The following is a 13,093-nucleotide window of genomic DNA, read 5'->3' on the forward strand; positions in this document are numbered from 1 at the left end:
TGTCTTCATGTATTTTGTCTTCTTGTTGTTTTTGTGACTGCATTTGAGTGTGTTCACTCTTCAAGTTATTGAATTCCACCAAACGCCCCTTAACGAGCTCGGAGTTGTTTCTCGCTATCTGATCGATCCTTTTCTGCATCTGTGAGCACCGTTTCTCCAGTTTGTCCCTTTCTTCTTCCACTTTAGTTGCTTTGTCCTTCAGCTGATTACAAAACTCTTGCAGTTTTAGATTTTTAGACTCAAAGTCCTGGACGATGCGTTTTCCTTCTTTCAGTCTTTTTTGTTGTTGCTCTTTCTGTTGAAGAAGGTCTTTATTTTGGCGCAGTGTTTCATCCAGGCTTTCTTTCAGCATGCGGTATTTTTCCTGCATGCTCTTCAGTTTGTGCTGCATGTCTTGTTGCTTTTTGTCCTGCTCTTCCTTCTGTTGGAGGAATTTATTCTTTTCTTCCACAGCTTCATGGAGCTGTCTTTGGAGGAGCAGATTTTTTCGGTCCATGTGTTGGAGATCCCGTTGTATCTTATCAGTCATCGTTTTCTTGTCTTGGAGCTGGTTGGTCATTTCTTTTAGTTCTGCGCGCTTTTGCCTGTTTTCTTTATTGAGGTGCACAATCTGCTCTCGGGCCTGAGCAAACTTGATTCCCCAGCCCTCATTAATAATGTTTATGTCCGGCTGGCGCTGTTGTCTTTCTTCCAGCTCTTTATTTTGGGCTTCCATTCGTCTACACTTGTCCTCCAGTTGATGTTTTTCTTCTTCAATTTGTTGCATTTTTTTCTGGAGAAGGTAGTTTTCCTTCCTACTCTCCTCTAATGCCCTTTGGAAGGATGAGATGCCATTTGGGGAAATTGGCTGGCCACGCCAGGAAGGAGAGGCGGCGTAATCTTTTTGAATTGGTTGTTTTTTTCTTGGAAACATGTTGGAGTTTCTATACGATGACTTTGAAGAGCTTTCCAAATGTTTCTGTGGTGAACGTTTTGTATGCTGCAAACACAGATGCTGCTGAAACGAACTAAAACTTGCTGTTTCTCACCCCTATTTATGGAAAAACATCAAAGGACTTATGACGTTCTATGACATCATCACTCCAATGAGATTGTCACAAGACGTTTTGGAATGGGGTGTTTTTTTTTAAACTGTTTTCAAACTTAACTTAAAATTTCAGTGTTTCCTAGTTGTGGACTATTGGTTAGTCCAGCCGATGAAGAAATTAATTGTCACAAACATCCCTAATATTACATAACAGACAACAGAAAACAAGACAGTTTTTTTTCTAATAGAGGTATAATAAAAGTTTTTTAAATTATCCTACTTTTTATAAAAGAGAACATTTATTAAAGAGTATGTATTTAATTAAAAAACTCTGTTCATCTAAAGCAGGGGTCAACAACCTTTAAGACCCAAAGAGCCATAATTGGCCTATCTGGGGTTGAAAGGCTCGATAAATGCACGGTGTTTCGCCGGGTACACCGGCTTCCGCGAGTGTGATGCTTATTTTGAGCGATGAAAAAATAACAAAATATAATTTTATTTGTATATTGCAAAATCACAATAAGCTTCCAATTTAGAACTACAAGTAAAAAAAAGAACTGGCATAAATAAAATACACTTCAGCTAAATACTAATTTATTTTCCCAAACCACGCAGAGCCGCACTATAAGGACTAAAGAGCCGCATGAGGCTCCGGAGCCGCAGGTTGCCGACCCCTGATCTAAAGGCTATAACAAAAAGCTTCCTGCTGGAAAATGAAATGTCCCCATTAAGAGTCTGAATCAGGAGCCGATGACATTACTCTGTAAACTCTCAAAGCACTTTAATAAACAAGCAAACAGTTCCACCTCTCGCATTATTGCGTAAAGTTGACAGCGCGTCAGGCAAATAGGCAGGCTCCATCCCCGGCCTCTAGCGACTGTGGAAGTCGCTACATCTTTAGTCAACAAAAAACGGCATTCTGGAGAAGCCAGCCACAAGCAGGATCAAAGAAATCAGATCAAGGAACCTGAAAGACGCCAAGTAAGTGCAGCGCATCTGAATGAGTGAGCCCAGCAGCACCGACACACCTGACGCAATTCTGAGGAGCGCAGGTAAGAATACCTGTGCATGTCTGGTTGTGGAAAAGGAAGCGACATTGCATTAGCGCTGAGATGTTTTAAGAGGAGACACTGAATGGAATGAATGTTGGTTAAATGTGCAATGTTTTTGGCTGCGCTCTTGGATTGATGACTGCGCTGCGTCTTATTAATTATGCTGCTTGGATGATGTTCAAATGGACAATTAAAGTGCCGTTACGTTGAAAGGATTTTATGGTCAAAGTCTATTGTGGCTTCCAGTGGATATATGTTTTAATGGATGATCACTGAAGATTAAAATAAATAAATAAATAAAAAATCGAACAAACAAACGGGAAAATCATGAGTCAAACAGGTGATGATGATTGTTCCTCTAATGATTTGGGGGGAAAGAGAGAAAGAAAAATGACTGGAAAGGCATTGTTGAATAAAATCGAAAAATCACAAAATGAATGCAAAATATATGTTAATAAAATGAAAGGACTAATACAAAAAATGAAAGCGCTCATGCAACACAATGAAAATCTTTCTCAAATTAAGCAGTATTTGGTGGATTTAAAGGCACTGTGCGAAAAGGCTTCAAGTTCACATGTTGAGGTGTTGTCTTTGGTGCCAGAGGAAGTAATAAAACAAGAGGAATGCTTTTCAAGTATCATGAAATACACAAATGTGTTTTTAAATGAAATTCAGAACTGGATAAATCAAAGAGAACAAAATCCTGCTGTTTGTCCAAAGCAAATCAATTTATTGGAAAACAATGTTGCATCAAATACTGAGACAGAAGTGGAGGATGATATCAAGCCAAGTGATAGTGTTTCTGTTGTGATATTTTGATACCATGGTAGCATTTACTGAGTATTGTTTTTGATGATATTATACAAAGGACCCTGTTTCTGCAATGCCCTTTGTTTTAACCTCATCTCCTCTTGCTGTGTCAACTGAAGATTTTATGGTGTGAAAGTAGATACTAAGGTTGGAGGGAAAACACCAACAAATCACTCTTTTACTTATCACTCCCTTGCAGAAGATGTTTATGTGAAGACCATCTGGGTTGAGTCAGAACTCACGGATGTAGGAGACCTCTGTATAAGATTTATAGGCCTTGTGAGTGCATCTTTATTGCCCTTGCTGAACAAAGGATTCCAACTGTCGAAGGACACCACCCCACCCAGTGGGCAGGGTCTGAACTGAAACTTGTTGTCTGCCTATAAAAACTGCTGCACAAAGAATAAACTTTGAGTTAGTTTGGGATGACAATTTAGAACAGTCTCCGCGTCTTTTTGTTCTTCCAAACTGCTCCCGGTATCCGGCCGGTGCTGTAATTAACCGTTGATCATACTTGAGAATATTTTAATTGTTATAGGTTAAAGGATGAACTCTGATGATGAAAGTCCAAGCCTCAGAGAAACCCGGAATGGAGTTTCTTGCAGTTTCAAATGTTGAAAGCCACAAAACTTCTTCAAGATCTTCAACTTCATCTGTTCGTATGAAAGCTGAGGCAGAGTTGGCAGCTTTAAAGACGCGGGGAAAAGGACACTGTACCTGTCGATGCACGTTTCCCAAAATCTAAACGAGTCATATCGCTCCATGTTTGCTACTTTTGGTTTTTGGTTTTCTCCCGCAGAGTAAGAGCATCGCAGGAGCTCCTGAAGTCAAACGACGCCTCCCAGCACTCATTTATTAAAACGGAGTCGATGCCAAAAGTCTTAAACGTTAGAATCAAAGCAACAGCTGTGAACTCAGTCATGGTGTCATGTGCAGCCTCCATCTTACTGTCACTACTTTTTCATTTTAGGGTACGTGAGGTAAAGCGTCCGTCGATGTAGCTTGACTGTACAAAATAATTTTTCTACGTTATTAACAAAACAGAGCAGAGACTGATGCTGCTCCTGTCTGACCCCTGTGTGTGTGTGTGTGTGTGTGTGTGTGTGTGTGTGTGTGTGTGTGTGTGTGTGTGTGTGTGTGTGTGTGTGTGTGGCAGTCGCTGTGTGAGTGTGATATCACATCTGCATCACTCAAGCGTAGGCGGGCCCGCGTCAGACAACAATAAACAAAAAGCAGAAAAAGGCCAACAGTAAAAACTCAGACTCCAGCATGAGCTCCTTCCTGCTGCTTAACCAATCACCTTCCTCCATATCATCACTGCTCCCTCCCTCCTCCTCTCTCCATCCTACACCACCTTTGTTATTTAACACCGACCCCCCCCCCCCCCCCCCCCCCCCCAAAACTGATAATCAGACAAATTCCCAAACACCTGACTTCACTGTGTCGACACCGTTCCTGACCATTTCTGACCTCAGGTCAGCTCTGCTATTATCCTCACATTAAGGGTTCGTTCACCTGCCTGCAGATGATCTGTGAGCTCGTCGGTTGTAAATTAAACTCTAAGCACACTGAGGGTAACCGGGAGGCGTTCAGGGCCTGCAGTGCAGAGCTGCAACATGACAAAAAGGGATGGGGGCTCAGATCTCCTGAACAGGGTAGAAACAACACGGTGGGTTTGTGCTGTTTGTGATTCCTGCTCCGTCACTCTGGTGGAGACGACTGCAGCTCAGCAGCGCTCCCTGCTGATCCTCTGATGAAGATGTCAACAGTATGTAAACTGAGCTGATGTGCTGCTGTTTGAGCCCACGTGGTAGCGTACGTCCAGTATGGGAGAACTTAGTCACCGGTGCTGTCTTTGCTTGTGCTCTAGCTTTAGCCTGTTTGATTGATGTTTTCTATTTTATTACTGCCTAAAAGGGGAGGTGGGGGAAACACATGCCTGACTTCTCCTGTCAGAGGTTTTGTAAGCTCACTGGAAGGGAAACGTGCACAATGTAAATCATAAAACAACTGACTGGGGCTGTGCTGCAGGTGGATCAGTGCTGTGGACAGTAGCTGTGGAAAAGAGACTGGACAAAGACTCTCAGCCTTAAATACAGGACAGAGGATGATCCGATCATCTTTCAGCTAACAGTGTCGAGCAGAAGGACGGCCGGCTGATGCGTCCGTACGAACCCTTTTGTACTCACTCCTGTGTATAAGGAGGCGGCGAGGGGTTGTGTAGTTAACCTCAGCACCACACAGCTACAGCAGAGGAGAGAACACAAACGAGTCCTTTCATTCGGCTCTGTTCTTTCTCCTTGTCTGTTTTATAAGCTAACACTAGAGGGCGCCATTGTGGCACATTCAGCGCTCACTCTGAGGTCACTGGACAGAGAAGAAAATACCAAACTGGGAGACGGATGGAGACGAAACATCTGGAAGATCAGAACTGTACATTTTTAAGTGTAAGAAAAAAAACAGACAAAATATTTGTAAATATTAAGTTTCTTGTTTATTTTATGTTTTGTTTTTTTGGGGTTTTTTGGAGTGAATGAATGATATGCTTATTTTGTGATGACAAAAGACAACAGGTGCAGTTTGTAATGAGAAGAAAAAAATGGCCGTTAGCTTGAGGTTTCAAATGAGTTCATCCTTACCACCGATCAGTTTTGTCTTTGTTTTTTCAACATTTATTTTATTTTTGTCATAACGTTGATCGTTATCATGTGACCATCCTGTAGCAGGAAGGTCGCTGTAGCAGAAGTCATCTCCACTGAAGCCCCCTCACAGCAGAGGGCCAGTCATGCTGTTTATTAGGATTTGCTAGTTTTCAGTGAGAAAAAACATTTTCATCAAGTTTTAAATCCTTTCGTTGCTCTTTTCTCTGCGATTGTCATAAATTCGTCGTCCTCTTTTCAAGCCTTAGCTCGCTTTTATTTTGAAATATGAGTCTTGTGATCAGAGATGAATCTGTGCTGCATGATGTGCGTAACATCAGAGCGATAAAAGCCAGCTTTGCCTTTCAGTGATTCGCAGTAAGGACATAAATGACCTAAAATGAGACTGAAAAAAGTGCAGTCAGTTAAATGTTAGCTCACCTAACATGTAGCAGTGTTTACATGTAGCCATGTTTGACAGACTCCAGGGCTTTGATACCATAAGATGCCTCATATCCTCACAGACTCATGAGATCACACAGGTGGTCTGACCTGCTCGTGTCACACTGTGCTGTCTGTCTGTCTGTCCGTTGTTTTTCTCCTGCAGTGATGTTATGTAGCAGAAAAACAGTTGGATGCTGGAAAAGTGCAGAGCGATGGGTGACGTGTGGAGAACATCACAGTCTGTGTGTGTTCAACAGCTGTTAGAGCCACACTTTGTCCTTTCTGTGGTATAACTGCTGGATTTATTTTATTCCAACACTCAAAAACTGTCAGCAAAGCAAAACTTCATGATTGGATGATCCTGTGTCACGTCCACAGTGTCAAACGTGCACAGAGACAGTGACACCCACAGAGAAACCCTCAGCTTGGTGTCCATTGCAAATCTGCACCTGTTGTCTTGTTTCTACTTTCTTTGTTGAACTCAGAAACTCGAGACTTGAGATGAAGAAAAATGTTAAATAATGGAATAAAAAAAAGATGATTATTAAAAAAAGTAAAGTAAAATTATATAAATAAATGAGGTGATGATATTTCTGTTTACTTTAGAAGTTATTATACACTGTATGCTGTGATTCTGATCTGGGAAACATTAAAGACATTCATAGCCAGACTGCTGACTTTGTGTTTTTATTCAGTCGCCTAACAGAAGTGCAGTAAGAAACGATTTAGCCCATCCTGATTTCTTAGCTATTTGCATATTTGACACACTTACATGTTTCAGATCGTGAAGAACATTTTTATGATAGATAAAGATGACCAGAGTCAGTGTAAAATAAAGCTTTTACATGTATTGCTGGGAGGTCGGCAGCTCCCTCCACTGCTTGGCCCTCTGTGAAAAACAACTGGGATCCAGCTTCCCTGTGATGCTGAATCATATAAGCGGAAGAAAATAAATAGATAGAAGGATGGATGATTGTATTTTGTGTACAATTGTTGAAGTGTAAAAAGGGTTGGCCCTCCGTGGTGCCCTAAGCAAAGTTTGATTTTTGGAGCCCTTTAATAGTGCCAATAATAGTGATTAATGATCACCTACTATAAATGTATTTTCTAATGTTGATGTTGTTGTAATCCACAGTGAAAAATGTCATAAAAACAGAGAGAAACAATAGATCAAACCTGAGAGCTGCACAGTTGCAGCAGTGTGGTTTACGTCATTCTGTTGTCAGCCTGTTTTACACATCGGTGGTTTCTTATTGACGTGTAAAAAGATCTGAAATCGTAGTAAATTCAGCTGCTATTGTGGGCTGGGGATGATTTACACTTAACATTTTAATAACTGGGTACTGAATGTCATAGGCCCAATGTTCCCTCTAATTTTTCACGTGTCTGAGCGAACACACAAACTCCCTGAGCGATCCCTTGGACCACTGTGAGCAACAGCAGACGTGTGAACTGTGGTCACAGCAGCATCGAATCCATCCAAGTTACATGGTTTATTAAAATAATCAAATTCCAGCATTTATATTTATGTTAGACTACTTTTAATTAACTGCTTTAGCCCACTTACAATAAAAAAAATATATATATATATATTGTTCATGACCTGTGTTGTATGTTAACACTATTGGAAGTAAAAATAACTTGAACTCCAATTTTGAAAACACAACTTTCTATTTTTTTTTTTTTAAATAAAGCTCTGACTTGTATTATGAGTCTGTGGTCCTGTAACTCTCTGTCTGTAAAATACAGTACATAATGACCAATGTTGGGCAATTAATTATATAGTTACTTCTTCAAAAAAGTAACTGAGTTATGCAGAACATTGGTCAACTCTATCAATCATCATCACCCCTCCACCATTGTGCTTGACAGTTGGTATGAGGAGTTTCATTTACCTCATTTTAAACCCTTACACAATCAGAAGATTTTTATCATGTTTTGATATGTACACATTTTTACAATTTCTGCATATGCAGCCTGTAAATATGGTAGGAATACTGTCTGTAAAAAGGGTCTCAGAGCTGATGAGGGTTACACATGTAGGTCCATTCCTTTTCACAATTTATGTTAATAAACCATCTTATTTTAAGTTAAGTTATCTCTTATGTTCATTTAGAAGTAGGAGATACAGTATTGAATTTTATTGTTGAGTCTACTCAACTTCACGATACTTTAATGTTGTCCAAGCTGTGGTTAATAATTATTAAACTAGTATACAGGGAGTGCAGAATTATTAGGCAAGTTGTATTTTTGAGGAATAATTTTATTATTGAACAACAACCATGTTCTCAATGAACCCAAAAAACTCATTAATATCAAAGCTGAATGTTTTTGGAAGTAGTTTTTAGTTTGTTTTTAGTTTTAGCTATTTTAGGGGGATATCTGTGTGTCACCTGACGATTACTGTGCATAATTATTAAGCAACTTAACAAAAAACAAATATATACCCATTTCAATTTTTTTTATTTTTACCAGTGAAACCAATATAACATCTCCACATTCACAAATATACATTTCTGAGATTCAAAAACAAAACAAAAACAAATCAGCGGCCAATATAGCCACCTTTCTTTGCAAGGACACTCAAAAGCCTGCCATCCATGGATTCTGTCGGTGTTTTGATCTGTTCACCATCAACATTGCGTGCAGCAGCAACCACAGCCTCCCAGACACTGTTCAGAGAGGTGTACTGTTTTCCCTCCTTGTAAATCTCACATTTGATGATGGACCACAGGTTCTCAATGGGGTTCAGATCAGGTGAACAAGGTGGCCATGTCATTAGTTTTTCTTCTTTTATACCCTTTCTTGCCAGCCACGCTGTGGAGTACTTGGACGCGTGTGATGGAGCATTGTCCTGCATGAAAATCATGTTTTTCTTGAAGGATGCAGACTTCTTCCTGTACCACTGCTTGAAGAAGGTGTCTTCCAGAAACTGGCAGTAGGACTGGGAGTTGAGCTTGACTCCATCCTCAACCCGAAAAGGCCCCACAAGCTCATCTTTGATGATACCAGCCCAAACCAGTACTCCACCTCCACCTTGCTGGCGTCTGAGTCGGACTGGAGCTCTCTGCCCTTTACCAATCCAGCCATGGGCCCATCCATCTGGCCCATCAAGACTCACTCTCATTTCATCAGTCCATAAAACCTTAGAAAAACCAGTCTTGAGATATTTCTTGGCCCAGTCTTGACGTTTCAGCTTGTGTGTCTTGTTCAGTGGTGGTCGTCTTTCAGCCTTTCTTACCTTGGCCATGTCTCTGAGTATTGCACACCTTGTGCTTTTGGGCACTCCAGTGATGTTGCAGCTCTGAAATATGGTCAAACTGGTGGCAAGTGGCACCTTGGCAGCTGCACGCTTGACTTTTCTCAGTTCATGGGCAGTTATTTGGCGCCTTGGTTTTTCCACACGCTTCTTGCGACCCTGTTGACTGTTTTGAATGAAACGCTTGATTGTTCGATGATCACGCTTCAGAAGCTTTGCAATTTTGAGACTGCTGCATCCCTCTGCAAGATATCTCACTATTTTTTACTTTTCTGAGCCTGTCAAGTCCTTCTTTTGACCCATTTTGCCAAAGGAAAGGACGTTGCCTAATAATTATGCACCACCTGATATAGGGTGTTGATGTCATTAGACCACACCCCTTCTCATTACAGAGATGCACATCACCTAATATGCTTAATTGGTAGTAGGCTTTCGAGCCTATACAGCTTGGAGTAAGACAACATGCATGAAGAGGATGATGTGGACAAAATACTCATTTGCCTAATAATTCTGCACTCCCTGTAGTACTGATAACTACAACTACTAAAAATAAATAATGCTTTAGTTTAGTAAAGTTTACATTGTTCCTCACACCCAGAGGCACTGGCAGCATTAATGTAAAATTTTCGCTGTCCTGCATCCTGTATTAAGAAAGTTAATAATTATAAAACCCTTGACTTTTGGATATATGACAAACTTCAAACATCATTGTGTGTAGGTCAAATGTGTCCAGTGTTTGTTAGTTTCTTATGGTTTGGCGCCCTCTTGTGATCTCAGTCAGTATTCTGTGATCTTTGTTTATCTGACTACTTCAATACAAGTGCTCAGTTAGAGGTGCAGTTTTTACTCTAGTAGTCTTGGTCCATGAATGCCTGTAGGCTTCCATGCTGTGTTACAACATTGTAAGGCATGGACAGACCAACTCAGTTTTGCTGCTGACTTACAGAGTACACATATATAGTCAGGCCATTTTCTCATAGTTATACTAGAACTGGAGTCCCAAAAGCACACAGGCTAAGGCTAAGAACAGATTTACAGTTTTTATTAACAAAACTAAATGAGTCAGTTGATCAAATGTGTCCCTGTGTGCAAAGGTAGAGGATTAATCAGTGAAGTGGTGATTTGTCGGGAGAATTCATTTCAGGTTCAAGCTGAACAGGTGAGGGAATCTGAGGTAGAATTTTCCTTTCCAAGGTATGAATCAAGAGGAGACAGCAAGGAGGTAACAGCTGGAACACCGAGGGTTTTCTAAGACAGAAGACAAGAGAGGAACAAGTGCAGGAATCATTTCACTGGAGTGAAGACCTTGATTTGCTACTAGCTGTGGAAATAATCTGTATTTACAGCCACACTCACATTAGATAGCAAAGAGTGGAGGAGAGTAAAAGAAACAAGCACTCACACAATGGGAGTTGCCAATGCCATAAATCATCACCAAACCCGAAAATGATGTGCTGGAAGTTGTGCCGTTCTCGGCGGCTTCAGTGACCCTCGAGCTCTCGGCTTGCTATCGAGCTGGTGGGTAGCAGACATCTCCGAAAACGTCGAAGCACTTTTGCAAATATGCGATATCTTGATAAACCGAGCAGATATTTGATGTTTACACAGCTACTTTCTCGCCTGAAAATATGTTAAAAGTTTATTTTGTGACCCAGAAAGATTAGTAAGAGTAATTTAAAAACAGTAGCGGCTGCCATTGTTGGAAACTGGAGTTTGGCTGGGCCGCGCTATGAATTCTGGGATATGGTAGGCCACGAAGGACACACCCGACCCATCCTTCAAATTCGGGGAAAAGGAGGACGCATTTGTCGGCTGCATTCGGAGGAGTCTACGAATTTGGACAGCCTTCGTCACGTTACTGTGATGTAATCGATCTACAAATGCGGCCTCAGGAGGATGCAGCCCATGAATTTGGACACGACCTTAATATATTTGAATGATACGGTTAGCACTCAGTTAGCTTCTAGCATTTGTCGACAGCTCTGCCTCCTTTTCGACTGCCCGGGACATTTAAACAATAGATGTATACAAGCAAATTCATACCTTTATCCTCAATGGAGAGCTTCCCCCGACTGAAGAACTGCGCCGTAAAATATGAAGAATGGCACGTAATTACAAACTGAAGGGTAACTATGAAAATTAATGTTGATCCTTTATTTATTTTTTTTATTTATTTATTTTTTTACTTTTATTTTTTATTTTTTAAAACTCTCTCTCTCTCTCTCTTTCTCTCTCTATCTAGCTATATATATAAATAAAACAAAAAGATACAAGTCTGTCATATATACCCTATATATAGTTTTAAAAGTTAATTTCAATTGAAGGTAAATGTACCATACTGGTGCATTATCCCAAACTTTATTAATATCTTTCAGACATTTTATTTTACTTTAGTCAGCAACTCTTTCAGCTTTTTACATTTTCATCTTGTAACAGACAACAGACTCTTCTACACTGGCCCCAGTATGCAGTGCATGCGCTTGGTAGTCATGTCAGAGGAGGAGAAGAAGTCAGTTCTGATGGATTGCCACAATAACCCTGGTACCGGGAACCACAATGGTGTTAGAGGTACCTGAAACAGGGTTGTTGCTGGCTATTACTGGCCAACATTGAACCAGGACATCGGTGAATGGGTATGGCCTTATTTCAGTTAACAAAATAAAGAACCTTGTCTTTACTTGCACACTTACATTTCAGCATTAGTTTCTGTGTGTGTGTGTGTGTGTGTGTGTGTGTGTGTGTGTGTGTGTGTGTGTGCTCTTTGAGTGTTAGTTGTTTTAAGTGTGCTTGGTAGTCACAGAAATAGTTTTGCAACCTAATATCTGATTTACTCTTGAAGCGAGTGGTACAAAGTCTGTTGATATGCTGTTAACTTTTAGTGAATGCACAGATACACTTTGTTCAAACTTTACAGAATTTGTGAAATGTAAACAATGTTTATCCAAAATTCAAAATATTTCGTCATAGTTAAATCGAACTATATAACTTTAAATGGTGGGTTTTTTGATGTAGTGTAGGCGTTCAGGTACACTTTGAAACTCACATTTCTCAGCTTCAACTAAGTGCTTATTCCCCTATGTGTACTACATAGATGGAACTATGATGTTCTTTGAGATTGCATTGATAGGAAAATGAAACTGTTGTTCAGGTAAAAAAAACAAACAGTGGTTTTGACAGTTAATGTGAGTGATGTGAGTACATGATCAAACAAAGCTTGAAAAACCGTACGGGGTGGCTGTTATACCGGCAGGTATGACAAAGTAGTCAATGTGCCAAAAGGGTGTGTTAAAGGCTGATATCTGATTATCCCACACTGAGCGAACATTTTGACACCGTCCTGAGCAAAACTAATCAGTGATAACAGATTTAACAATAAACAGATAACAGTTTATTGAAGTAAAATACTTTTTACTTCAATATATTTTCAACAACTTTTTCTTTTATGCATCATTACCAGCTGTCATCCCAACCAGTTTACATATTATGTAAAAGGTGAATAGAATTGTTTGTGCGCATTTGAAATATTTAAATGTGTGGGGTTTTTTGTTGAGGGGGGGGGGGGGGGGGGGGGGGGGTTAACACTTTTTTCTCTTTGGTTGTTATCTCAGCATTTTCATGTGAAAAAATGAAAGCATGAGGAAGCTAAGTGTCTCTCCACACAGACCACACTGCAGCCAGTGTTGGGCAAGTTACTTTGAAAAAGTAAATAATTATAGTTACTGGTTACTTCTTCAAAAACTTAACTAAGTTAGTAACTGAGTTACAAGATTCTAAAAGTAATTAATTACTTGAAAAGTAACTATTGCGTTACTTAAAAAAAAAACATTTAACCCTCTGGGGTCCAGGATATAATTGGCCATTT

Source organism: Aulonocara stuartgranti (genome assembly GCF_965226115.1).
Source record: "Aulonocara stuartgranti genome assembly, chromosome: 3".
In the NCBI taxonomy this organism is placed as follows: domain Eukaryota; kingdom Metazoa; phylum Chordata; class Actinopteri; order Cichliformes; family Cichlidae; genus Aulonocara; species Aulonocara stuartgranti.